The 25,601-nt window shown below is 48.1% G+C and overlaps 1 protein-coding gene across 3 annotated transcripts in view; it reads left to right on the forward strand.

Moving 5' to 3' along the window:
- LOC146776191 (geranylgeranyl pyrophosphate synthase) overlaps positions 1-25,601 on the forward strand; it is a 306,512-nt gene that overhangs the window by 195,608 nt on the left and 85,303 nt on the right. Inside the window, exon 1 of one of the 3 annotated variants that reach the window (XM_085639868.1) lies at positions 4-129. The exons of the other annotated variants lie outside the window; for them this stretch is intronic. The gene's annotated coding sequence lies outside the window, so the exon portion shown is untranslated. Of the gene's footprint in view, positions 1-3; positions 130-25,601 lie in introns of those variants that run through there. 3 annotated transcript variants of the gene reach the window in all.

Here is a 25,601-nt window from a genome sequence, read left to right on the forward strand (position 1 = left end):
GACGCGTTGTGCAGAAGGACACAACGAGATAAACAAAGTGATTATTTAAGACGCCAAAACAACCGTTACTTCCTCGACGGCAGGCGGTGTGTCGAGTAGGTACACAAGCGGTGGCTGATCCTTGACGAAGTAAGTCGTTATATCCAGAGACGAGGGTTGCCAAATGTAAATAGAAACATAGCCAGGGCGAGACTATTCTCGATATGCTCTGTCCGAACCCACGTTTGTTTATACTAAGTTTTGTAACTTACTCGGTTCAGAGACGGAGGGAGGTGGTCTAATCATGTAAAAAACTATTCTCGTCTTTTTTCAACCTGAACCCCGAGTTTTTCCTATACATGTAAACCACCCGGTTAGGGGGAGGTTGTTTAGATTAGGTGTACCTAAAAGAAACCCGTTTTTTTAAAATAAGGATGGGCGAGAGCGATAGGACAGAGTGTTTGCCAAAACACCTCTCACAGTAGATGAGAAAAACTGACCCGAAATTCAACACTTCGGCCAGCATGTATTAAGGATCGTATTACGGGGGTGTGGAGAAATTGAAGCTCATGCCACGCTTTTCTAATGTTTGTAAAACTGAATGAACAAATAGATATTGCGGGGCTAGTCGCAAATTAAAAATGAGTTGGACCAAAAAAACAAAAGGGTTTCTAAAAATTGTATGATTTGTGTATTTAGTGTGTGACTACAGGACGCTACTGGGACACACGAGACCTGCATGATGCTAATAAGCATCTACCAGTAGGTGAGAAAAAAGACACAAATTAATGGTTAACAAGGTATCGTTTGAAATGATATACTTTAAAGAGACAGTGAAACCATGGGAGTGGGGCAACCCCCGAACACAACAATAGTGTATCATGAAGAGTGTGAAAATAGACACATTAGCACACGTGTGAATGATGAAAAGAATTACACATATGCGTGTGGGAAGGTGATTCACAATTGAGAGTTTAAAAAGGTTTTTTTAATGAACACAGCGTGGGGTTTGGAAAATCACAAAGTGAAAAGTAACTGATGAGAAAAAATGTGAGCAATAACACCAAAGATAAATGAGCACTTAGTTGGGGTGTTCACATAGATATCGCACGAAAATAGAAAAAAACAATGACAAGGATACCAAAGTACGAAGAAACATATAACGGTGTGCATATGTTTATATCCGTTTCGTTTCTTGACCTTGTAGAAAATCTACTGGATATTGAGTTCAAGAGTCCAGGTGAGTGCAATAGGCCTCATGATTGGTATGCATGTAGTAAATGCGTAAACACAAGGCAGGGACCTTAAAATAAGGAACAGAAAAACAAAAGCCCTGACGAAGGCCCCAGACCCGAAAGGGCTAGCAACGTGGGCCGAAACATGTTGGCACTATAACCGCGGGTACATTTGAAATAATTATTTTCAAAAGAACCCCAGTACACTATTTTAATGATACCACAAGTACCCCAATAATAAAATAGTTGAATGAGGTATACCTGTAGGTATTTTTAATATATCACAACATCTGGTTCCCTGCTTAACCAGTTATTATCTTATATAAGAACTCCCAAAAACATCTTTGGTTGAGTCCGCCCAGATAGTACCACCTTATCTGGGTGTGGAGAAAACGCCTATGATGAAGCATGTCACTATTAGTGAGTGAGGCGTTTTCTTCAATATCTTTGATATTCCACCCGACTAAGTGAGGACAAGAATAGACAAGATACCTAGAGGTCGTGTGATAAAGACATCTGGCTTCTTGATAGAACTGTATACCCATAGGGGATAACAGTTCAACAACAGTTGCCTGTAGTGATAATAAAGTTTTCTTGGGAGAGTGCAACTGGATTGCCTTTTCTCTCACTCTCTTTCTGTGAAAAAAAATGTGTAAGATATGACCTAACATTTCTGCGAAATGCACAGGGCAGTTTGTATACAAAAGGGTATGTATCTCTGCTGAAGTCCTTGGGACTTGGAGGTCATAGGTTTCTTTGGCAGAGGTCAAAGGCACAGTTTTTTGTAAAAGAATGGCTTTCATTCTGCTTAGAGTATCAATTCGTATAGAAGAGATATTCAGTGAAGGCCATAAAGGCGACTCCCTGACTGTCTATTTGTGGAAAGAAGACTTGCATACAGCAAGTGACCCTGGATGTAACCGTTACTAGATATGGGATACCTGGCAGCATGCCACAGCAGCTGTGATCATTCAACATAATGTAACTCCCATTCGAAAGTTGACCAAAGATTGGTTTAATCACTGCTGCCGGTGAACCGTGCAGGTGGCAGGATAAGTTCGTAGTGGAACCATCGCAGGCCCCGTGTAAATTAATACCCTGACAAAGGAGAGAACCACTTAGTGCGTGTTCACAGTTTTCACCGCTAAGAAACACTTAACGTCCCCCACTCCAACATCTGTGTGTGTAAGGTAAATCCCAGGATCTCTTGATGTATTCTTTACCCAACCTTTCATATTTGCCTGCTTGTATATTTTTTAGGCAATACTGAAAATGGAAAGTCGTAACAGGCAGAGTAATCTTACCATGTATGATCCACTCAGTAGCTGGTTTTTCTGCCACTGTGAATGGTAATTTCTCCAGTCTTTCAATGCTCAGCACCGTATAGTCTGCTCCCCTTTGTGCCATTTTGATCTGTCTATCCGTGAGATTGAATTCTGAAAACAGTGACGTAGTACTGATTAAACGCCAAGGCACATAGCCAGAACGCAGGTTTTGAAGCGTCCAGCCTAATAGCATGATAGAACGTAGCTGAGACTGACCATGTTGCAACTTGACCAAGTCTTGTTCCATGATGTCTATGACCGAGGATACAATGCTGTCCAAAGAATATATCCTGGACGACAGTCGTTAACCCATTGTCTACTAAAGAGAGAGATTTCTCTAAATTAATACGATCAATTTCTCGTATTCGTTCTGCACTCTCTGCTTGGGTGACCTTCCATGCTTCATTAGATACGTAGATACGTATGATGCGTAGATACCGGCATATATGAAACGTTTTTGACGCGGTTTTCCTGGTCCTAGCAAGAATTCCCTAAGGTCTGCGCCTTCTTGAAGTAAAGTTAAGTGTTGTTTTACATCCTCTAGTGTAGCTTTCTGTAGCCAGTCAAGGCAACGATTCCCTACACTGTAAGTTGTTACTACCCCCGGATGCTGTCTTTGGACATAACTTGGGTCTGGCCTATGAAAGGTAAAACCTTGTGTTTTGTTCAGGAATCTATCTTGACAGTTGTTTGTGTCAAAGGGCCAGAGCAACCATTTTTTCCATTCAGGATCTGATCTGTTGTGATGCAAAATATTTTGTACGTCGACCTCCCCCTGTGTAGTGCTTTCACTTGTAGGTGCAGGTATAGACGGAGTGTTCATGTCTTTTATCTTGGCTATGCGAAGGCATGATGTTTATTGGACAGTGTCGTTCAAAAACATAATTTGCTCAGGGATGAAACAGGCTCTAAGCTTCTATTCCCTGTACTTGCCAATCTTTAGTACCCCCAGACAGTTTTTGTCTCAGTGTTGTCTTTCCAAAAGTCGTAACCCTGTCCAGACAGTTGGGCAATAAAGGCTGCAGAATACATCCGTTTGGTATTCGTCAACATAATTTTCATTCCTGTCATATTGACATTCTTAAAGTAAAATGTCTCTGGATTCACGATATTAAACCCTGAAAAATATGGAAATTTCATTGCAAATGTTTTTGAGCTACCCTTTGGTGGCGTAGGACAATGTTCCCATTGGTTATACATTAATACATTTCTAGGTGTTGCAGATTTATGCAAGAAATGATGACCATAATGGTTATAACAATACAGTTGTTCATAGTCTGATGAACCTTGTAAATATTCATTATTAGTAAATGCAGTTTACATTTCTAGATCAGACATCATATTATTAATAGTCTCGAAGTCCCAATCATCAGAAAAGGTACTGGAGGTAATAGTCACTTAATGAAAATTTAAATAAATGTGGAATCTCCAAAAGCTCCGACGGACCGAAAAATGTCATATTCGGTTTTGTCCCAAACTATAGCATCTGGTATAGGAATCGCTGTGATGTTCACTGCTGACAAGTCTCTTGCTTCACGATGGGATGATTTGTGTGGCTGGAGGAGTAAGTTCACTCTTTTACTTGCTGTGTCCTTTTGAATATATCTTCCATTAATCAGCATACCCAGAGTTGTTACCAGAGCTAACCTAAGTAGAAAGAATATTCCCAAAACAATCCATAGTTCAATCCATGGTGAAACCAGCTAAGTCTTTTTCAGTAGATGAAAAAAGTCTGTTGCTTGTTCTTTGAAAGTTCTTTGTACTGGCGTCGTTTCCGGCTCGCTGGAATCCTCAGAAAACGTATCAAAGTTCATGAAATAGCCAGAAGCAGTTCTGTTAATTGTTGGAATTGCATTCGGATTTGTTGAATTCACTGGAACCAGTTGATCACTTGTTACTTCATTGTAGACATGTGTATCTGGACAAACTGTTATTTGGGTCTCAAGAGGTACAAGGTCCATAGCATTGTTGCTTAGTCCTCTATTTCTTACTGTTGAATCTTCAAACGTGATGAGTCTCTCCGTTTGAACCTCTTGGATTGTAGCTAGAGGAGTGTTTCTGCTACATTGGCGGAGTCCACTTGGCATACTGTTCAGTATCTGCCACATAGTGTGGTTTGATCAGGTCGATGGACACATCTTTTCTCCTTTTTCTATTTTTAGTGGCGGCATGTTCTTGATCCCTGGATTGCTAGGACAGGTACTGGTTGTCTGTAAGAAAGCCCAAATTCCTTCTTGTCCGCGATCTTTTCTCTGACTAGATCCCCCAAGCTTTGGGATCCAGACAGGCCTTGCTGGGACGGCCGGATTTTCTTCAGTGGTGGTTGGCTTCAGGATCACGTTGCTTTGTTGCTTTCTTAAATCATTTAAGTCCTGTAAAACAGCCAAACGATCTTTGATATCAAATTGTTTGTGTTCCACCACTGTGCCTTTCATATCTAAGTCTGGAACCAACATTCTAGTCCCAAACAGGACCTCATATGGAGTGACACCGCCTAGAGAACTTCTTGGCAAGATAAGTGCGCGTTGGACCCCATATAAATGTTTGACCCACCCATCACCCGAACCTAATACCCTAGCTGTTATAGACTGCTTTATGTCCCGGTTTTTTCTTTCCACAACAGAATTTCCCTCAGAATGAAACAGAGAAGAATACTGCAATGCTTCTCCCAGACTGGCCATGGCTTCTTTGTATGCCCTAGAGCTAAACGTAGGACCCTAGTCAGAATGTAGTGTGCCTATTCGGTATGTGCCGATAAAGACTCACAAATCTTTTATAACAGTTCGAGCGTCAGCCGAGCGCTGAGGCCACATCCATAAGAACCTAGACTTAGTGTTTCTGGGATTGCATTTGTCCAAGAGGACGCCTGCATGTAGATAGTCTAATGCAGTCTAATAATGGTGTCTGAACTGGGTTGGCTATGTTGTAGTCGGGTATCTGGTGGCGTTCTGTACTGCGATCTCTTTTGCAGTCTATGCAATGAAGATGTGAATGAAAGTATTCATCCCTGGCCACCAGTACATCTTTTAGTTCTAAAATTGTCTTTGAGATCCCCTGATGTATCAGACCCTCTCCCAGATGCACTTCGTAAATCAAAGATGCTCTACGTTCCCTGTTTGGAATTATTCTATCCCCCACTCCAGGGATTCGAGCAAACGGAACGCCATTCGCATCAATTATAATGAGTATTTGAGTGGAAACTTATTAGGTAATGCCGCACCGCTGCCTTTGCTTGATGCATTGACAGCCAGCATTATTTTGCTGTCTATTTTCGTTTTTGAATGAGTGATTGGAGCGACGGAACCCGTTTGCACAGCCCACTTCGTGGCTTCATCAGCCAATGAATTCCCTTCAACGTGAACGCCATCACGTTGGTGACTCAGCATGTGTATCACGTGAGTGTTTTATAGTCCGTTTTGCAACTGAACTACTTGTTCCCAAAGCAATTTGTGCTTGATTGTGTCACCTTTTGCATCTTTGAAACCATTTTGAATCCAATTCTGTAATTATTCATTGTAAGATTGAACACAGTAAAAAGAATCGCACACTATGAGTGTGGGTAATTCGCGATCCGTATTTTCAAGTGCCATCTTGAATGCTTGTAGTTCAGCTCGCTGAGCTGTACAATCTCCTAGAGATTGGCTTTTTGTGACCATTGGTCTGAATTTGCCATCTTACATGCGACATTTAACGATAGCACACGCTGCACTGTAAGCTTGTTTACTCCCCATAGCGGGCTGTGCAGATCCGTCAGTATAAATCATAAATTCGTACTGGTCAAGAGGGAAAATTTCAGTAGGCAGAGGACATTCGTGTTCATATTGCAGGAATGCTTGTGTTTTTAAATATGGATCAAAAATGTATTCAAGGAGGAGCCTAGCGCGCAACCAAGATGGCCGCGTAGGTGCGAGGCTCCCGAGGACCTCCGCAACCTCCTACGATTATCCTGAAATTATCCTGTCCCGGATGAGGGGACTGTGTTGGTGAGCCTGAGCTGAGGTGGCACCCGTTTCCCGTTTCCAAATCGGACCTCGGACACCGGAGTGGGCACCGATTGAGGTTTGGGGCCTTCTCGCCGGACCCCGGATTTGCGCTGAGGGGTGATCCAGTGACAAAGCGAACAACAGCGGCAGGCAGGGCCTGGCGACTCGCGTACCGCGCACTTTCGCTTTCGCTTTCGCACCCCCTTGCCGTCTTTGCGGGGTTGGGTCGCGGGGCTCTTTGTGTTGGTGTGGCCTCGCTGGGAGACCCTGCCTGCCCGCCGGCTGTGATCCACCCCGCTGCTCTGAGGTGGCCCCCCCGGAGCTCGTGGCCCTGCTTGATTGCCCTCCACGACGTGGCTGGTGCGACTGGGAGACTGGTGGCCATGGCCACGAAACAAGATGGTGACCGGGCAAAGATTAAATCGACCCGGCGTGGCGCCGTCCATCAGGCCAACAGTATGGACCGCTATACCCTCCAGAAGGGATCTCCCGATGGATCGCACAAGTCCCCTGGGTGCCCTCCTGATGCCCCGGACCTGCCCACGGATCTGACTCTGCGAGATGTCATGGGCGCCATTGCCGAGATGAAGGCCTCGGTGGGCCAGCGGTTCGATACACTGGCGCAGAAGATCGACTCGGTCCTCGTGGATGTTGGCCTGGTGAGGGCCGATCTTTCCAAAACCAACGACCGAGTTGATTCTTTGGCCCATACCGCATCGGGCCTTACGACAGATGTGGCGGCTTAGTCAGGCGAGTGCGCTTATGGATCGACGCCTGGAGGACTCCGAGAGTCGGGCCCGGAGGAACAACATACGCATCATCGGGGTGCCCGAGGGACGCGAGGAGGCACCGGCGGACCTCTTTGTGGAGGACCTGATTGCTACCCATCTCCAGCCACGGGGGCTGAGTAAATTCTTCGCTGTGGAGAGGGCCCACAGGGTTCCCGGGGGAAGGCCGAAGGTTGGAGCCCCTCCGAGACCTCTCATTGCCCGGATTTTCAATTTTCGTGACAGAGACGCTATCCTGCAAACCTCCAGGCTGCATGGACCGGTTAAGCTTGACAATATGGAGGTGAATTTTTACCCTGATTTCACCCCAGCGGTCCAGAAGCAGAGACTGAGCTTCCTGGGCGTCAAACGCCGTCTTCGGGACCTCAACCTCAAATACGCCATGCTTTTCCCAGCCAAGCTGCGAGTGGAGGTGGAAGGTCGCACGCACTTTTTTGATCGTCCCGAAGCGGCCGGGGACTGGCTGGATACTCTGCCTGGGGATCGTGATCGGGGGAGCGGGGGGGGCGGCGGGGGGAGACGGCCCACTGGATCGGGACTGAGGGGTTAATATTAGGCCTCGCTCTGGACGAAAATGATGCCACTTTCGATTATGCGTCTGTCTATGTAAGTTCCCCTCCTATGGAGGTTGTGTAGGGTCTATTGGGGGTTCTCCCTCCTCCTCTAGGGGGTCTAGTTAGTTTAACTATATATGGGGCGACAGGCACACTGCACGTTGGGGGGGCTGTTCGGGCTCATGCAGGGGTGCAGGGAGGGGGGAGTTTTGTTGGGGTGGGTGGGTAGGGTTGGGGTGTTGTTCGTTTTCACCACAAGGCAAAAGTATTTTTGTGTTAGTTCTAAAGTGCTCTCGGGGGGGACGAATGATGGCTTCTGTATATGATGGGGGGTAGGGAATTAACTTTGTTGTCTTGGAATGTGAATGGACTGGGGGACAGGATCAAACGAGGTGTGGTCCTGCAGTTCTTGAAGCGAATCTCGCCTGATGTAGTTTTTCTGCAGGAGACACACCTCATTGGCAACTCCTTCTGCGCCATGAATCGGCGTGGCTACCGCCTAGTGGCCCACTCGGGCTTCACGTCTGGCTCAAGGGGTGTGGGCATCATGGTGAAGAACTCGCTCCCGTTGGAGATTGATGAGGTGCTCCACGATGACAGGGGACGTTACACGGTCTTGGTGGGAAGAATGGAGGGCAAAGTGGTTGTCTTTGTGTCAGTATACATCCCACCGGGGCTGCAGTCGACCACCTTTGCGGACCTGGGGCGCCTTCTCCTTGGCCTTCCGGGGGGGCTTCTAGTGGTGGGGGGGGATTTCAATGCGGTGGTTTCTGGGACTGTGGATCGTCACCCCCCTAGGGACCTCCCCCGGGCACAGGCGTGGCTATCAGGCCTGTTGGATACATTGGGATTGGTGGACTGCTGGTGTTTAAAACACCCCACGCAGCTGCAGTACACTTTCCACTCGGGGGCCCATGGTAGTCTCTCACGACTAGATTATGTCCTTGTCCCGGCGGCCTATGTTGGGAGGGTGGGAGAGGTGCGCCATTTGGCACGGGGTATCTCGGACCACTCCCCGCTCTTGTTACACTTTGATGTCTTTCCGAGGGGTGAGGGTAGGGTGGTCCCGATCAATCCCTGGTACCTGCGCGACCCCACCATTCGCGCTGACTTGATTAAATCCCTTCAGCGATATTTTGACGAGAATGTGGGGTCCGTGCCTTCGGCTGTATCACTATGGGAGGCCTTCAAGACAGTACTCCGAGGGGAGGCCCTATCCCTTATTTCCCACGCCCGGAGGCGCGAGCGGGAGGAGGTGACCCGGGTGGAAGCTGAAATAGCCGAGTTGGAGGGTAATCTAGAAGGTGGGGTGACGGATGCCGCATTGCATGTCCTCCAACTCAAGCAAGCGGCCTATCGGGCCCTCGTCACGGAGGCGGCCAGGGGCCTCAGTAGAGAGCAACAGGGGCGACTGTATGATGTGGGTGATAAGGCTGGTAAACTGATAGCGTGGTTGGACAAAAAAGAGAGAGCGAATCGTGTGGTCCCGCTGATTGAGAAAACGGATGGTGTGTGTGTAACTGAGCCAGAAGAAATCGTCTCCTGTTTCGCGGATTATTTCCGTGGGGTGTAGTCCCCGGTGTCTACCTGCTCTGAAGAGGATTCCCGTGCCCTGCTTAGGGATATCGCGCTGCCGTCCCTTTCGGGGGAGGACAGGGTGTCGCTGGACGCCGCTCCCACCTCCGACGAAATCGCCCTCGCCATACGCTCGGTCGCTTCCGGCAAGGCCATGGGTCCGAATGGTCTCCCTATCGAGTTGTACAAGTTGCGACCGGATACGTTGGCACCACACCTCCGGGCTATGTTCCTGGCGGCCCACTCGGTGGGCTCCCTCCCGTTGGACCAGCGTCTGGCTACAATCGTGGTTATCCACAAGGAGGGGAGACCTCGGGACCGGGTTACATCCTATCGGCCCATTTCGCTACTGAATGCGGAGCCCAAACTTCTCGCCAAGGTACTGGCCAATCGGCTGGTCGGCGTGGTGGGCGACTTGGTTCATCAGGACCAGTCCGGCTTTATTCCCCATCGCAACACAGCCCTTAACTTGCGGCGTTTGCATGGGGTGCTCGCACGTGTCCCGTTCATATGGGAGCCGGCCATTTTGGCGTCATTAGACGCCACCATGGCGTTTGACACGCTTGAGTGGCCATACATCTGGGCGATGCTTGCGAAGTTTGGATTTGGCCCAGGGTTCATCAGTTGGGTCAAATTGCTGTATTCGGGCCCATTGGAGCAGGTGGTGGTGAACGGTAGAGTATCGGCTCCGTTCGAGCTGGGCCGGGACACGCGGCAGGGCTGCCCCTTATCGCCGCTCCTTTTTGCGCTCGCCTTGGAGCCCCTGGCGGAGTGGCTGCGGTGGCATCCTTCTATCCGTGGTCTCCGTTGGACCCCCGAGTAGGAGGACCGCGTATCCCTATACGCTGATGACATCCTCTTGTACCTAGCCTCCCCACGTAAATCACTGATAGTACTGGTTGATGTTTTACATTCATTTGGTCGCAACTCCGGCCTTGTCATCAACTGGGCTAAATCATGTGTGTATGTGCTCTCTGGGGAGGCTCCCATCCTCCCGCGGGGCTGTCCGATCCAGATCGCCCCGCGGGGGTTCAGGTACCTGGGTGTCTTCATTACTCTGGACCCGGAGGCCCGCTACGATCGGAACTTGCTTCCCCCCCTCCAGCGCCTGAAGGAGGACGTCGCGCGCTGGCGGCGCCTGCCGCTTTCGCCGCTCGGCCGGGCGGCATTGTTTAAGATGATGTCGTTGCCGCGTTTCCTGTACGCCTTGCAGAACACTATGGACTTAGTCCCGGCGCGCTACTTCCGTGAGGTGGAGAGTTTGCAACGCCGCCTGTTCTGGGACGGGAGGCCGCGTATTGCCCTGGCGAAGCTGACGCTCCCATGGTATGACGGGGGGATTGCCCTCCCGGATATTAAACGGTACTATTGGGCCTCCCAGCTGGCTGCGATTAATCACGGTCTATACGGGCCCGCCTTAAACCCGGCATTCAAAATGGATAAGATGCTACTCCCAGGTGGTGACTATAATCGAGCGCTCTACTCCAGCGCGCCCGACGCTCACCTAACGGGCCCCACGCGTGTCATGGTGCGAGTGTGGCACGCGGCCAATGTAGCTATGGGGTGGAAGGACCGTTTGACCCGGGCGTCACCACTATACGCGTCTGAGCGGTTGGGCTCCCTGTGGACCTCGAAGGGCTTCGAGAAGTGGGACATAATAGGCATCAGCAAAGTGGGGGATCTCTGGACGAGGGGAGGATTCAAAACGTTCGAGATGCTGCAGACGGAATTTCAGTTGCAGGGCAGTGAATACTTTCGGTATTTGCAGGTCCGTCACGCACTGGGCTCCGTCTTCCCGGACGTTGCCTCCATCCCGGAGTATTCCCCCCTGGAGGATAGAGTGCTGGATGGACACGTCCCGGACAGCACGATCTCACTTATCTATAAAAAACTGATCAACGACCGCTCGGGCTTGCTGACTACCCTTCGTGAGGCCTGGGTTGCCGATGGGCTGGAGCTGGACGACGAGGACTGGATCTCCACGGTGGCCTCCCCGAAAGAGGTGGCCATACCGGCCCGCCTTCGCTTCGTCCAGCTCAAGATACTCCACAGGGTCTACATGACGGGGCCAAGGCTACTGCGTATGGGTTATGCTGTGGACGGGTTGTGTAAGCGCGGGTGTGGTGCTTTGGGGACTTTTGTTCAAATCTTGTGGGAGTGCCCGGAGGTGGAGGGGTTCTGGCGTGGTGTGCACGAGGTGCTGCGAGTGGTTACGCATGTGGCGCTGCTGCCCGAAGCGAGGAGATGCCTGTTGAATGTGTGGGAACCTACCGATTACTCGGCGCCGCAGACGTGGTGGGTGACTCTGGGATATATGGTGGCCAAGCGCGATATTGCTCAACTGTGGGGATCCCAGAGGCCCCCGACTGTCTCGGCCTGGAAGGAACATATGGATTGGTGCATGTTTCGGGAAAAGGTGGTGTATGTGGCGAGAGGTAAGCCTGGGACATGGGTGAAAGTATGGGGCCCCTGGAACGCCTACCGCGGGGGAATCTGTGCTCCGCCGCTATTGCCCGATCCGTCGCCTGTCCCGTCCCCTTAGCCGACTCATCCCCCCAGTACCGGGCATTGGGTTCACCCAGCCCTAGTCCTGATCTCTTCCCCTTCGTGAGACTCCTATGGATGGTTAGGGTCTCCCCTCTGGGGGAGCACATGCTGCCATTTCCGATTGTGGATTGCCTTGTGGGTTTGTTTTTTCTTGTTGTTTTTTAAGTTTAAAATGAAACCGTATAGTGGGGTCCGGATGGTGTGGCTCTCAACGCTGTTAACTCCTGTGCATGCTCCTCCGCAGCGCCACGTGCTTTATAAATGTGTATCGTATGCTCCTTTTGTTTGCTAGTGGCCGGCCGGAAGGTTGTAGGCCCATCTTTGTATATTTTTTGAGTCTTGTAATAAACGGTTTCAAAAAAAAAAAAAAAAAAAAAAAATGTATTCAACATCAGTTGCAGCAAGAGAATGAACCCATTGTATCCATTACGGATGTAAAGCTTTTGCATTTGGAATGCTAGCCTTTGTAACTGCCTCTAGGGCTGGGACAGGAGTCACAACCATAATGCGTTTCCCCTGTGCTAGGGCTCTTTCTTTTGCTACAGTGGTTTGAACTGCTGTCAGAATTTTTTCTGTAGAAGTGAATTTAATTTCTGCTTGTGTATACAAGTGGGATTTGTATGCAATTGGTACTTTTTCACCTTTGTTAAAAGTTAAGTAGGTGGATCCGCATTGACCCGGAATTATTCGGATCACTAAGTTGCGTATGTTTACGCGTGTTTGCAAGTGTTTCGTTGCTAACATGTCTGTTTGGAGTGAACGCAAAATTTCTGTGTGTTTTTGTGTCCAATGTGTGATTTTAAAATCAGGTTTGATTAATTTGTAGAGAGGTTTAACCCTTTCTGCGTAATTTACAATGGAAGTTCTTCCAAAATTCTGGAAACCTAGAATCGACTGAATTTTTCAGCGTTTTTGGAGGTTGGAGCAGCGCACACATTTCTAAAAAGTTGGCTGCCAGGCTTTTGCCTTCACTTGATAGTTCATATCCTAGGAAAAGGACGTTGAGGTGGGCACTTCTTGACTTCTTAAAGTTGATTTTTTAACCCTCTGAGGCGAAGCCCAATATTATGGTGCTCACCCTTTTCAAGTGCCTATCCAGGTCATCGTCTGTCAGATAGATATCATCGACATATGATAATGCCTCGTCATCATAAGTTTGTAGTAACTCTGTTACCCTTGCTGAGAATAACCCCGGGCTGTTCCTGAATCCCTGGAGCAGTCGACAAAATTGATGCTGGGTCCCCATTATTGAGAAAGCGGTCAAATATCTGCTTTCTGGTGCAATATTTTGACAAAAGAAACCATTTGAAATGTCTAATGTGGTTTTATATTTTTTACGCACAATGTTAGTCAATGCTGTACCATGTGCATTTTGCACTGCAAATGTTTTGCAACAAGAATTTAAATGTCTGTAATCCTAAACTAGACGATATGTATTGTCTGGTTTGGAGATAGGAAACAAAGGATTGTTCATTGATGAGGTGCATGTTTCAATCACCCCCTGATATTCAAGTTGATCTAAGATCTCCTTGACCTGTTTCTTAGCTTCTTGCTTAACTGGGTACTGCCGTTGTGCAGTTGGCTGATTTTTTTTTTTACCTGGATTTTATCCTTTCAACGTTGAACAAAACCAAACCGCTAATACATAGGACTTTCGTCCTACTCAGCTATGGCGGATATTATCCCTACCCACTCTAGACCAGTGTTTCCCAAACTGTGGTCCGGGGACCCCCAGGGGTCCCTGACACTTTCCCAGGGGGTCCGCAGGCAGCAGTTTAAAAGGCGCTGCACTTGTATAATTAGCAGTTATCCAGCAACAATAAAAGTGTCAAGATAACACCAGTGATTAATGTTGCTGTGGCAGCTTTGAGTTATCTAATGTAGCACAGAGGGTTAATATGCCTATTGCAAAGAATGCGTACCATGTATTTTAAATACAGTATTTTATGTGCATAGGTGAGTGGGTTACTGCTTTTGTCACAAAGATTATTTTGTTACTGTGCAGTACATAAGTGACAACCATAATCTAGCACAGTGACCTATAAACTGTCATCAAAGAGCTGCTTGCAAACTGCATGGTACAAGTTAGTAATTTATGTTTTTTCCCTGTCTTTCATTATCCCGATGCTGCTAAACAGGTTTACCAGGGTGGAAATAAATTTTTATTGTTAAAGTCAATGCTAACCACTGTCTTATGTTCTGAATCCTTAGGGGCAGATTTACAAGCCCCTTGAGCCTCATTTACGCTGCCGTTGCGTCAGCTTTGTGACGCAGCGGCGGCGCAAATCCTGCGCCATGGTGCGGGGTACTTACAACATGACGCATCTGGGAGATGCGTCACGTTGTAAAGCCCTGCGCCACATGTAGGCGTTCCTGCGCAGGGGGGGGGTGTTCCGGCCCAGGAACGCCTCCTAAAAGTGGCTGAGTGAATTCTACAAGATTTCACTCAGTCACTTTTAGGCCCATGCCGCGTCAAAACCCTGCGCCTGCCTGAAGCAGGCGTAAGGATTGACGCAGCATTAGCAAGATAGGGCCCCCCAGACCATTGCTGGAGCTGCGGCGCACTTGCGACGCAACTCCAGCAATGCGCCACTTTTACGGCACAGATGCGTCACGCATCTGTGCCGTTTTTGCCCCATGGTGCGCAGCATTGTAAATGCGGTGCATCCATGGTGGCGGAGCTGTGGCGCACAATGACTGGCGCATCCCTGCTGATATGCAGGGATGCGCCAGTTATTGTAAATATGCCCCCAAATGTTTTGTGCTGCTCCAGACCAAGCACTCTTTAAAAATGCCTACCAGTATAAATGACATGTGAATCCTCACCTTGTAGTCCCTTTTGCCTTATGTAACATTTTCTATACACTGAGTTACACTTATGATTAATTGTCTCTATATTATGTGTGTGATGTAAAGTGATAAACGTGTTGTAGACTGCACCATTGTTTCCTAAATTTCTTTGGGGGTAGAGCCTCCCAAAGCCCCCTTTGTAGTGGTCAGGCACACTCAATGCACTTGGTGTGCACCGTATGGGGACTGGTCTGAAAACATTTGCCAGGGCTGCTTTGGGATCCCAGTCTGGCCCTGGCAGGAGTAGGAGCCTCGTACTGCGAAATAAAACCAACCATTTAAAAGTTAGTCACAGAGATGCAGCACCAACCTTCCCATTAAAATTTTAGTTTTTTGCAAATTCTTTCAATATAAAATACTAAGGGGGATATTTACAAAAGAAGTGGTGGAGCGTGTCGTTAGCCTCTGTGGCTTAACGACACGTGCCGCCACTTCAGAAACGCTGCGCTGCACCATATTTACAAGAATATGGTGCAGCCCTACATTTCGCCCTGTGCTGGTGCTATACTTGGCAGTGTAGCGCCAACGCAGGTACCCTTGCAACACAGCGCATGGGTGTCTGCGTGAAGGGGAAGATTGTTTATGTAAAGGAAGGTCCCCCCTTCCTGCACATAAACAATCTGGAAATGGGGTTTTGTCACTTGTATGTGTGCTGCTTAATGCAGCACACATGGAAGTTACAAAATGCCATTTTTTTTAATGATTGTTTATGTGCAGGAAGGGTCACCTTCCTGAACATAAATAATACAAGGCGTTTTGGTTTTTCCATGTGTGCTGCACAAGGCAGCACACATGGAAAAAGCAAACATGAGGAGAGATAAAGCATTCCTCCTCGTTTCGCCAAGTTAAGATCTGGTTTTCCCTGGTGTTAATTTTGTCGCTGCCTTCTATTTACGCTGCTCCTGTGAATAGGGGGCAGCATCAAAATCAATGAGTTTTGCGGTGGGACACCCACTGCAAAACACACAACCCACACCTTTCACGCTAAGCATTGCGTGAAAGGGGGCCTTTTTTACAAGGCAGCGTTAAGCCATGTTAAGTGGCTTACAGCTGCCTTGTAAGAACGTTGCAAAAAGTGATGTTTCCATGGTGGTAGGGGTCTGTAAATATGCTCCTAAAATCCTTAGTAATTCGAGTATTTGTTTTGTGTGCACACGTGTTTATTTTTTTCGAATTACTGTTTCAACGTTTGAAATCTAAATCATGCAAATTGCTTGGGGGTCCCCGACTTCCAGTGGTGACTCAGTGGGGTCCTCAGGAGTCAAAAGTTTGGGAACCACTGCTCTAGACGTCTTATGGAGTTTTATGAGTAGAGGGTCTCTGAGAAAAGCACGACTGAGTTACTTCAGTATCTAGCGTTAAATTAGTGCCGTACCAAACCGTTGGGCGCCATGTAGTTTAGTTCCTATATCCCTGATAGGCTCTGCGCATTGGAATAACATACACTATAGATTTGACATAGAAATAAGGTCAGTATGTCTCTATCGAGTATATTAAACTTAATTACTTGTGTGTGCCAGCTATCTCAGAGGTCACTAGAAACTTCTTGAATATACAAGGAGGGATTAGTCTCTGACAACCGCATAAACATGACAACTTTGTTTCCCTTTAGAGTCGGAACAGTCTCAGAATCGTTGAAACAATAGATAACAGTTTCACTCAGTCAATCGTGCATGCTTCGTTTCTACAGAGTTGCACAGAAATAGGCAGACGGGCATTTCAATAAAAGGGTTTATTGAACAGTCTTATTTATCATGCAAGAGATATGAATTGCTACAATCGTAAGACAGACTGCGAAGTACAATACGTACGAGGTTAGCAGTAAGATAAAATAATACTGCAATAGCATGGTTTGTAGCTATGACATATATTAATCAAAATACATACATAAATAACATAATGCTAAAATGTGATACTCATCTTATGCTTCTAAATTGTTCTACCCCAGTGTACCTAACCTAAGTGCAGTACGAGGTTTGAAGTAGGTGCTGTTTCTAAAGTATAGCTAGCTATATTTTAGTTTAGCCAAGAGTTGCCAAAAGTTTCTCTAAGTTCTAGTCAGCTCCATACCTAAGAATGAGAGAGGTTGGAATCTCTTTTCTGGACTTGATAGTCTAACCCCCTGCAAGGGAAGTCAGAAAGCACTGGAGCTGGATTCTCTGCGAGGAGGATGGCAGCGTCAGGTCAGTGCATCAGGCTGGAACTCTATCTCCTTCCAAACTTGCCATGGCAAACCGCGTAGCCTGGGTTGGATCGAATCCTCCGGGAACCGCAATTTGCCAAGGCAAGTGCTGCTATATTTATACCTTGAAGGTGTCTAGGAATGCCACTATTGATGTAAAAGTCGGGCAGAGGAACTTCATGAATGAACTCCTAAGGATTAGATGTTCATGCATACTTAATGAGTTCTTGGAGAAATCAATATTCAAGCGGAGGGAAATTCCTAGAGGCTTAAGGGTCTGGTTTTCCAAGAATTTGTTGTGGTGTGGATGGACGGATGTAGGTGGCCATGCCTGTATTTGGTTTGTATGGACAATGTCTAAATAAGGGCCGGATTTCTATGTCCAAATAAGGGCAATGTGAATTGTACCTATATAAGGGCATAAATCGGGGAACCTATATACGGAATCTAAATCTGCACACAACAGTTCCAGTAGTCCCAGGCTCAGTACGTCGCCACAATGTGTGCGCAGACCTTCTCACTCACCAACCCAGTACCTTTCCTGCTGAAGCCGGGTGAGCCAGCCATGAAATGGGCGGATTGGAAGGGCTACTTCCTGAACTATCTGTCTGCCCTAGAAGATGAAGGAGAAGAAGCCTTGTCGAGTAAACGCAGGAAGAAAATTTTGTTGCACAATCTGGGACCGAAAAGTTGCAGGATGTATGAGAGTATGGTTAAAAAGACTAGGGGTCCCAATGAGGATGATGTATTTCAGCATGCGTTAGAGGACTTGGACAGTCATTGTCAACCAGTGGTCTGCACTGCCATAGACCGCTATAATTTCTTCCAACAAAAGCAAGCCGAAACGGATTCGGAGGAAGACTACGTGGCAGCGTTGAAAAGACTGGCTGTGACTTGCAAATTTGGCCACCTTCATGATGATCTAGTGCGTGACCAGATTATAATGCACACAGTCAATACGAACGTACAGGAGAAGTTGTGGGTGAGTGGGGATGCCCCCCTAAATGAGATTATAGCCATAGTGAAGAAGGCAGAACTGTCCAAGAGGTGAGCAGTTGCAGCGAAAAGAGACAATGAGAGCAAACCCACTGTGTGCAGAGTGAGTGATACGAAAGCACACCATGACAAACCTCCACCCACTCAGGGGCCCAGGTACAGCAGGAAGCCGATGGCAAATGTTGCAGGACCCACCAAATCACCTAGCGACCACAAAGGCAGTTGCTATAGATGCGGGAGTCACACGCACATGGCAAATGACAGGCGGTGTCCTGCATTCCGAGTAAAATGTTCCTTTTGTGGTGTAATGGGTCATTTCGGCAAAGTCTGCAGAAGAAAACCCAGCAACGCTACTGTCAAATGTGTTGTGTATGAATCTGAAACAGAGGGGGTGGAGGAAGATGCTGAGGACGATTGTATTTTGTGCATTGATGACCAAATTCTGGGTATTGATTGCAATAGTAGTAAAAAACACTCTTGTTTGTTGACCATAGGGGGGGTCCAAGTTTCTATGGTAGCTGATTCAAGATCTTCATACACCATTATCCAAAACAATATTTGGGAAAGGAACTTTGTTCGCACTTTAGGGAGTCACTTACACCCCACCGATGTTCACCCAGTTAGAAGATTCCCATGGTAGGCTTCCGTTGGCTTCGCTTTGAATTCAAGGGGAGGGCCTCAGTAGGTAAACTGTATGTAGTGGAAAAGGGACCTTCCGTCCTGGGGTGGGCAGATCATGGGACGCTGGGGATCCAACTCAACCCCAGTGGAGAGACACAGGTACTCATGATGGACACCCCACCAGCACCGGTGGAGGAAACCCTGAAAGAAGACTTCCCAACCGTTTTTAATGGGGCCATAGGAAAACTCTCCAAATTCACGCCCGGGATTTGCCTCAAGGAGGGAGCCACACCGGTCTGTCACAAAGTCCGGAACATCCCATTCAACTGCAGAGAAGCAGTGCAGACGGAGTTGAAGCGCCTGGAAGACAACGGCGCAATCGAACCCATTGAAAACGCAGAATGGCTTGCGCCCTTGGTCGTGGCACGCAAACCTAATGGGAAGGTGCGCCTTTGCATAGACCTCAGGGAACTGAACAAAACCATAATCGTGGATACATTTCCATTACCGAAAATCACCGAAATGTTAGCTCAGACCAAGGGCGTCCAATGGTTCTCCACAATAGACCTCACTGCGGCGTACCACCAAATTTCACTTCACCCCTCATGTAGGAAATTAACATCCTTTATCACTCCATTCGGTTGTTACAGATTTCGGTGCATGCCATTTGGACTGGCATGGGCGGCCGCAGTTTTTCAAAAACTGATGCACAAATTGTTTAAGGACATCAAGGGAGTCCTATATTTCCAGGACGACCTACTCGTCATGGGGACCACTAAACAGGACCATGACAGGAAACTGACTGTGGTGCTATGGACACTGTCAACCAACGGCCTCACGGCGGAATGGGAAAATGCAAGTTCGGCCTATGCTCAGTCACATATTTGGGGCACGAAATAAGCGACAGCGGAATTTCGCCAAAGAAAGCCTACGTAGAAGCCATCATGTTTGTCACGGGGGCACCGCTGGGGGCACGGCTTCTGACACACAACCCGAAGGGATACCTGATTGTTCCTTTACGCCTTGGCCACAGGACTGGTACGGGCCCTTTAACTCCGCCAGAGAACCCCTTGGGGAGGAGTCGACTGTCTGCACGTCAGAACACGTCGTCCAATCGGAGAGCCCGGGACCTTGTAAAACGAACCCGGAAGAAAAGGAGTGCGCGAAAGCCGGAGGAAGTGAGGAGAGCCGAGCGAAGGAGACGGAGCAGGAACGAGTGAGCAGTGGAGAAGGAGAGACGACTGAAGGAGAGTGCGGAGTCCGAGAGACGGTGTCGACGGAGCCAGGAGGCCAACGGATACGCTACTCGCCCCGCCACGTTCCTGGAGGAGCGTGGCTGGGAAAGGTACGTGATCGTATCTTGAGTCTGTCACAAGTACGGGGAGGGACGAATTGAATAGGACGGGGGAGGTCACGGGAGTACGGGGAGCCTGAGTGTTGGGGATTCTCTTTCTGTGGGTCAACCACACTCACCCCCTCCAGCCTTCTCTGCCTATGTTCACCTCCTTACCTCACCTGAGTTATAAGAGTCACAAGAGTTGGTGGTAGTCCCGGTGATCCCTCACAACCTTTTCCCCCCTCAAAGCGCCCTTGGTCCCTGCAACCCTACTCACCTTTGTGTCCCTCTGTATCTCTTCCCTGGGTCACGGACGGAGGAGGAGACGGTCCATACGGCAGAACCGGACGGAAAGAAGATCCCTACAGAGGAACCCTTAAACCGGACGCTGACCCCTGGAGCAACAGACCTCATCCAGAACGTTAAACAAAGGACGCTTATTGAGCCAATAAAATCCGATTCTTTACCTCATCAGTGAGTCCCTGTGTTGGTATACTACAGTGGTCTTCAAACTTTTTGCTGTCGAGACCCCCTTGTCAAACCTTCTTAGGTGTAAGGACCCCTTCGGACCAAATTTTCTAGAAACTGGTTCTCTACATCATCTATCGATAACTATAAATGCCCCTGTTATACCTGCCATCTTTTGGCATGTTGCCCCTGTTGTTTTCCTTTCTGACCTAGTTTTGACTCTGTTTTTGCTGGTTCAGTGTCTCTGCGCACTTTCACACTGCTGTTCAGTGTTAAGGTGCAAGTGCTCCTATTGTAAATTCTATTATGGATTGGTTTTTCCATGATTGACATGTTTGACTTACTAGTAAGTCCCTAGTGAAGTGCACTGAGGGTGTCGGGCCTGTAAATCAAATGCTGCTGGTGGGCCTGCAGTACTGATTGTGCCACTCACCCATGAAGCCCTGAAAAAGGTTATGAGACCTGCCATTGCAGAGTCTGCATGGTTTGTAACTCCCATGTTGACCTGGCAAGTGCACCCACTTGCCAAGCCCTAATCTTCACTTTTCTTACATGTAAGTCACCCCTAAGGTAGGCCCAAGGTACCCCTGTGGGCAGGGTGGCGTGTATATTAAGGGTATGGCATGTACTAGTATTTGTGACATGTCCTGGTAGTGAATAACAGTGTGTTTCATTTTTCACTATGGAAAGGCTATCTGTCTCATAGGATAATGGGAGTTTACTTATAACGTCTTATGAGCATATATTCCCATTGGGACAAGATAGAGGAATGGGGTTTAGCATGCCTGAACTCAGAATATAAAAATGCATCTTTTAGTAAAGATGTTTTTTATGTTGTGTTTGAAAATACCACTTTTAGAAAATAGGCATTTTCTTGCTTAGCCATCCTGTGTGCCTCTGCTGGGTTTGTTGATTGACTGTCTGGCTTTGGAGTGACAGGGGCTGGGGATGTGCATTCTCATCAGACAGCTACTGGGGAGATCAAGGTGTGTCCTTCCTTTCCTGGATGAGTCAGGGCTGAGCTGAATAGACCTGGGCTGTATTTATAGTAGTGGGAGGAGATTATCTTGCACTAGATTGGGCCTGGTCTGCCTTGGACAATGCTGTATCCACCTCCTGCCATGAAGCTGGGCCAGAGAGGATGGAACTGGTTTGGGCTGGGCACAGGCACTCTCTGCCCAAAAGCACAAAGAGAAACTGAGTATAAATATTGGAGTCCAGACCCAAGAACTGTAGAACTCACGGGGATCAAGGAACCTGCCAAGAAGAGCTGGAAGAACTGCCAAGAGGAGTACTGCAAATTTGCTGTGTTGTTGCTTTGTTGGTTTGGCCTGCAGTTGCTGCTTCTGCCTTGGGCAGTGAAAGGACTGGTCTGAATTTTCTTTACTTGTTGCCCCCTGTTCTGAAGTCTCAGGGACCGCAAAGTCTTCACTGACATCTGGGTACCACCTCTGGAACTGTGGTTTCAGTTGCCACAGAGGGGGGAAAGTAACCGACTCCGTCACTGACTCTGCCGCTGGCTCAATGCCCTGAAGGCACCGGAGAGGGCACCGCTGCATCTTGCACCGCAACACTGGTCTCACTGATGACGATCCCCGAGCTGTTGCTTGCACTGTGACCTGTGGGCACTGCACTCCGCACCACCTCGCTTCACTTCGTTGCCCTGGTCTCACCAACGCCGACACTGACTTCGACAACCGTGACCACACCGTGGCTTGGGGGCACTGCTCGGAAGCCTTGCGACACACTACCCCGTCCCACACCGCAGTCTGGACCAACCGACCAACGCCAGCTCCCCATGCAGGGTGACTTTGGGCTGCCTCAAGGTATGGTTGAGATGGTTGCGCCACCGGAGCATCAAAAAAAAGTGATGCTCTGGCAATGCAAGCTTCTCATAAGTAAACCCAAAATATTCTGTACGTTTTTAGGTCTTTCACCTTCAGGTATCTACATATAAAAAAATTGGCAGTGTAAATGAAAAATAAATAAAATAAGTTATTGCTCAGTGGGAAATGGACTGTAGTGCATTATGAAACATCTATTAGTTAATGCACTGCAGCGGTCTGTGTGTAACCAGAGAACCACAGAATTAAATCTTGATTGGTGCAGTGGAGAATAGTGATGTGTATTTTTAGTGCTAGGAAGTCACAGCCTGTGATGGAAAGCACTGTGAATATGTAAGTCAATTTTTATACTTGCATTACACACAGGGTAAGATACAATGCTGCAAAACTTGTGAATAGTTTTACAATAAAATGGTGCTTTCAAAATGTAGGTTTTAATAATACCAGAGCGTATGTAATGCATTTTTCCTTTTTTTACATAGCTGTGTAAATGTAGTTAAAATTAAAAGCAAGAACTTCCCAGCCCAGTAGTTAACTCTTCGCACTTCAACTAAAAAAAAACACACATCTTTGTCTTCACAAAGAGCCAAAACTGCTCCCAAGCATCCTTTACACTTGCAGATTACCAGCGCATTTGCCTTTCATTCAGGCAAGTAGCTGATAACGATCTCAATTAGCCGTCCCAGGAAGGCTGCCTTTTTACAGAGACAAGTGAAGCTAGGGAATCTGCGACCCCCTTCCTAGGACTCCACGACCCCCCTGGGGGTCGCGCCCCACAGTTTGAAGACCTCTGGTATACTAGGTGAACCACCTCCCCCACCACATCGGCCCTCACAATGTTATTACCCCCACACCTCAAACCAAGGAGGAAGTCCGGTCATTCCTGGGGTTGGCCGAGTTTTACAGCAAATTCGTACAGAATTTCGCCACCAAAACGCACCACCTACGTCAAATTTTGAAAGAGAAAAAATTCTTCAGCTGGTCGCCTGACTCCAATGAAGAGTTCGAGAAAATCATGAAGGACATCTACGAAGCTGTTCCCCCTCCATGGGTTCGACGACTCCGCCATCTCCGTATTGACTACAGATGTCAGTGACAAAGGCCTGGGGGCGGTCCTCTCGCAGATATCCACGGGTGGCATGGAAACCACCATCAGTTTTGCCTCCCGTTCCCTCGCTCCCAACAAGGAGAAGTTCAGCGTTCTAGAGAAGGAGATGCTGGCAGCCATTTGGGCCATGGAGAAGTTTCGCCAATATCTGTGGGGCTCCTGGTTTACCCTCCGAACGGACCACAAACCTTTGGTTAAAGTCCTCACGTCAAGCGGCCATGCTAGTGCTACACCACGCATCTCCAAAATGAACCTCAGATTGTTGGACTTAGTCTATGATGTCGAATATTTACCAGGGAAGAAGAACAAAGTGGCGGATTAACTCAGTCGGTCAGCTGCAATGGAAGGGACGCCCACACACAAGGAATGGGACGAATACACTATAGTGTTCAGAACGGACCAAGAGGAAGTGATTAGTGCACAAGACTGGAAGGTAGCATACGACACAGATCCCCAACTCGAAAGTGTCAAAACATTCGTCACACGGGGTTGGCCTGACAAGAGGCACGTGAGCAACGACCTCAGGAAATTCTGGGAGGTGCGAGATGAACTCTCCATTAGTGATGATGCCTTTTTTTAATACAAGGGGACAAAGTCAATGCACCTCAACAGTTAATAGACTGCTTACTCCACATCCTGCTTGAAGGCCACTTGGGAATAGTGAAGTGGAAGAGACGAGTCAAACAGTCGTACTGGTGGCTCGCCATCGACAACCACATGGAGAAACATGTGCCATTGTGTGAGCAGTGCGGCAATGTGGAGAAATCCCTGACCTTGCTACGACCCCCCCCCCCCTGGGGAAGTTCAGGATGCTCAACAGCCCATGGGAGGAGTTGTCTGTTGACATTTTGGGCCCAATTCTGGACTCCTGGGGTATACCCGAATACGCAATTGTCTTGATTGATCGATACTCCAAGTGGGCGGAGGTAGAAATATGCGAGAAAGTAGGCACAGAAACAGTTATTGCCTTTCTTACCACAACGTTCTTGCGAGAAGGGATTTCGAAAGCCATAACATGCGACAATGATCCCCAATTCATGTCAGAGAAGTGGAACGCATTCACCAAAAGAAACTGAGTCACAACCAAACATACCCCGGTGTACCACCCTGCCGGTAACGGCCTAGCGGAACGGTTCAACCGAGTGCTCATGGGCTCCGTTCAAGTAGCCATCAGTGCAGGTAAGAACTGGGAGACAGAAATAAGATATACCGTCTGGGCATACCGCATCACACCCACCCTGACTGGATACAGCCCATTCAAGATCCTACGTGGCCGGGAGCCATTCACATGGGTTAACACGGTTTGGATGAACCTCACCCTGCAGAGCAAATGGTCCCCAGCGGTGGTCAGAAGCAACTTGGAGAAGGTTCGGAAAATCTACACGGACAACTACAACAAGAAGCACGGAGTGAGAGAAGTCTCCTTAGTAAAAGGGGAATGGGTCAGGGTGAAGCTTGGCCAATTACGTAAAAAAGGGACAGCAAGTTCAGCGAGCCCTTACAAGTCTAAGAAGCTTACTCGCGCTCTGCCCTGTTAAGTGATGGCAAGATATGGTCACACAGTAGAATGGCAAAATGCAATAAAGTGATCAGATGGAACAAGGATGTTCCAGCTACAAGCACTGGGCCTGCTGGATGGGAGTTTGAAAATGAGGAAGACAAAGTGGCTACCAGTACACAGAGAAATGGCTGACGAGAGACACCGAAGGTGAAGTTGGCACCACAGAGGAACGGAGTAATTCTACACAGCATACCACACGATGGCCACAACCTAGGCGACCCAGGCATCATGCAGGGAACTCCCACGTCACACAACAGGGGCCGGGAGGAGAGTACTGGGGAAGCCAGCTCACATTCAAGAGAGGCACAAGAGACACAGGTACCCCTCACACGCACCCGCACTGGTAGAGTGGCTGTGTTACCCAAGAGATACAGAGAATTTGACATGTAACTGCCTACCTACCGCGTAACATTCCAACTTCTGTCATTTTCCCTATCCCCCCCTTACCTTCCTCCCCAATATGGTAGTAAAGCATCTTGTGTTATGTTTCCAGGCGCAATTTGTTTAGGCACCACATTATGATGTTTGGTTTATTGAAAGCCTCTCGCTCGTTTGGGTGTTGTTGATGGAGGAAGATATGTGGTGTTGCGGTCTAGCTTCCCACACCACGTGACTGGCGCTAGGCATTGTGGGAGACGCGGCAGCCATT

This window comes from Triturus cristatus, chromosome 12 (genome assembly GCF_964204655.1).
Source record: "Triturus cristatus chromosome 12, aTriCri1.1, whole genome shotgun sequence".
Taxonomy (NCBI): domain Eukaryota; kingdom Metazoa; phylum Chordata; class Amphibia; order Caudata; family Salamandridae; genus Triturus; species Triturus cristatus.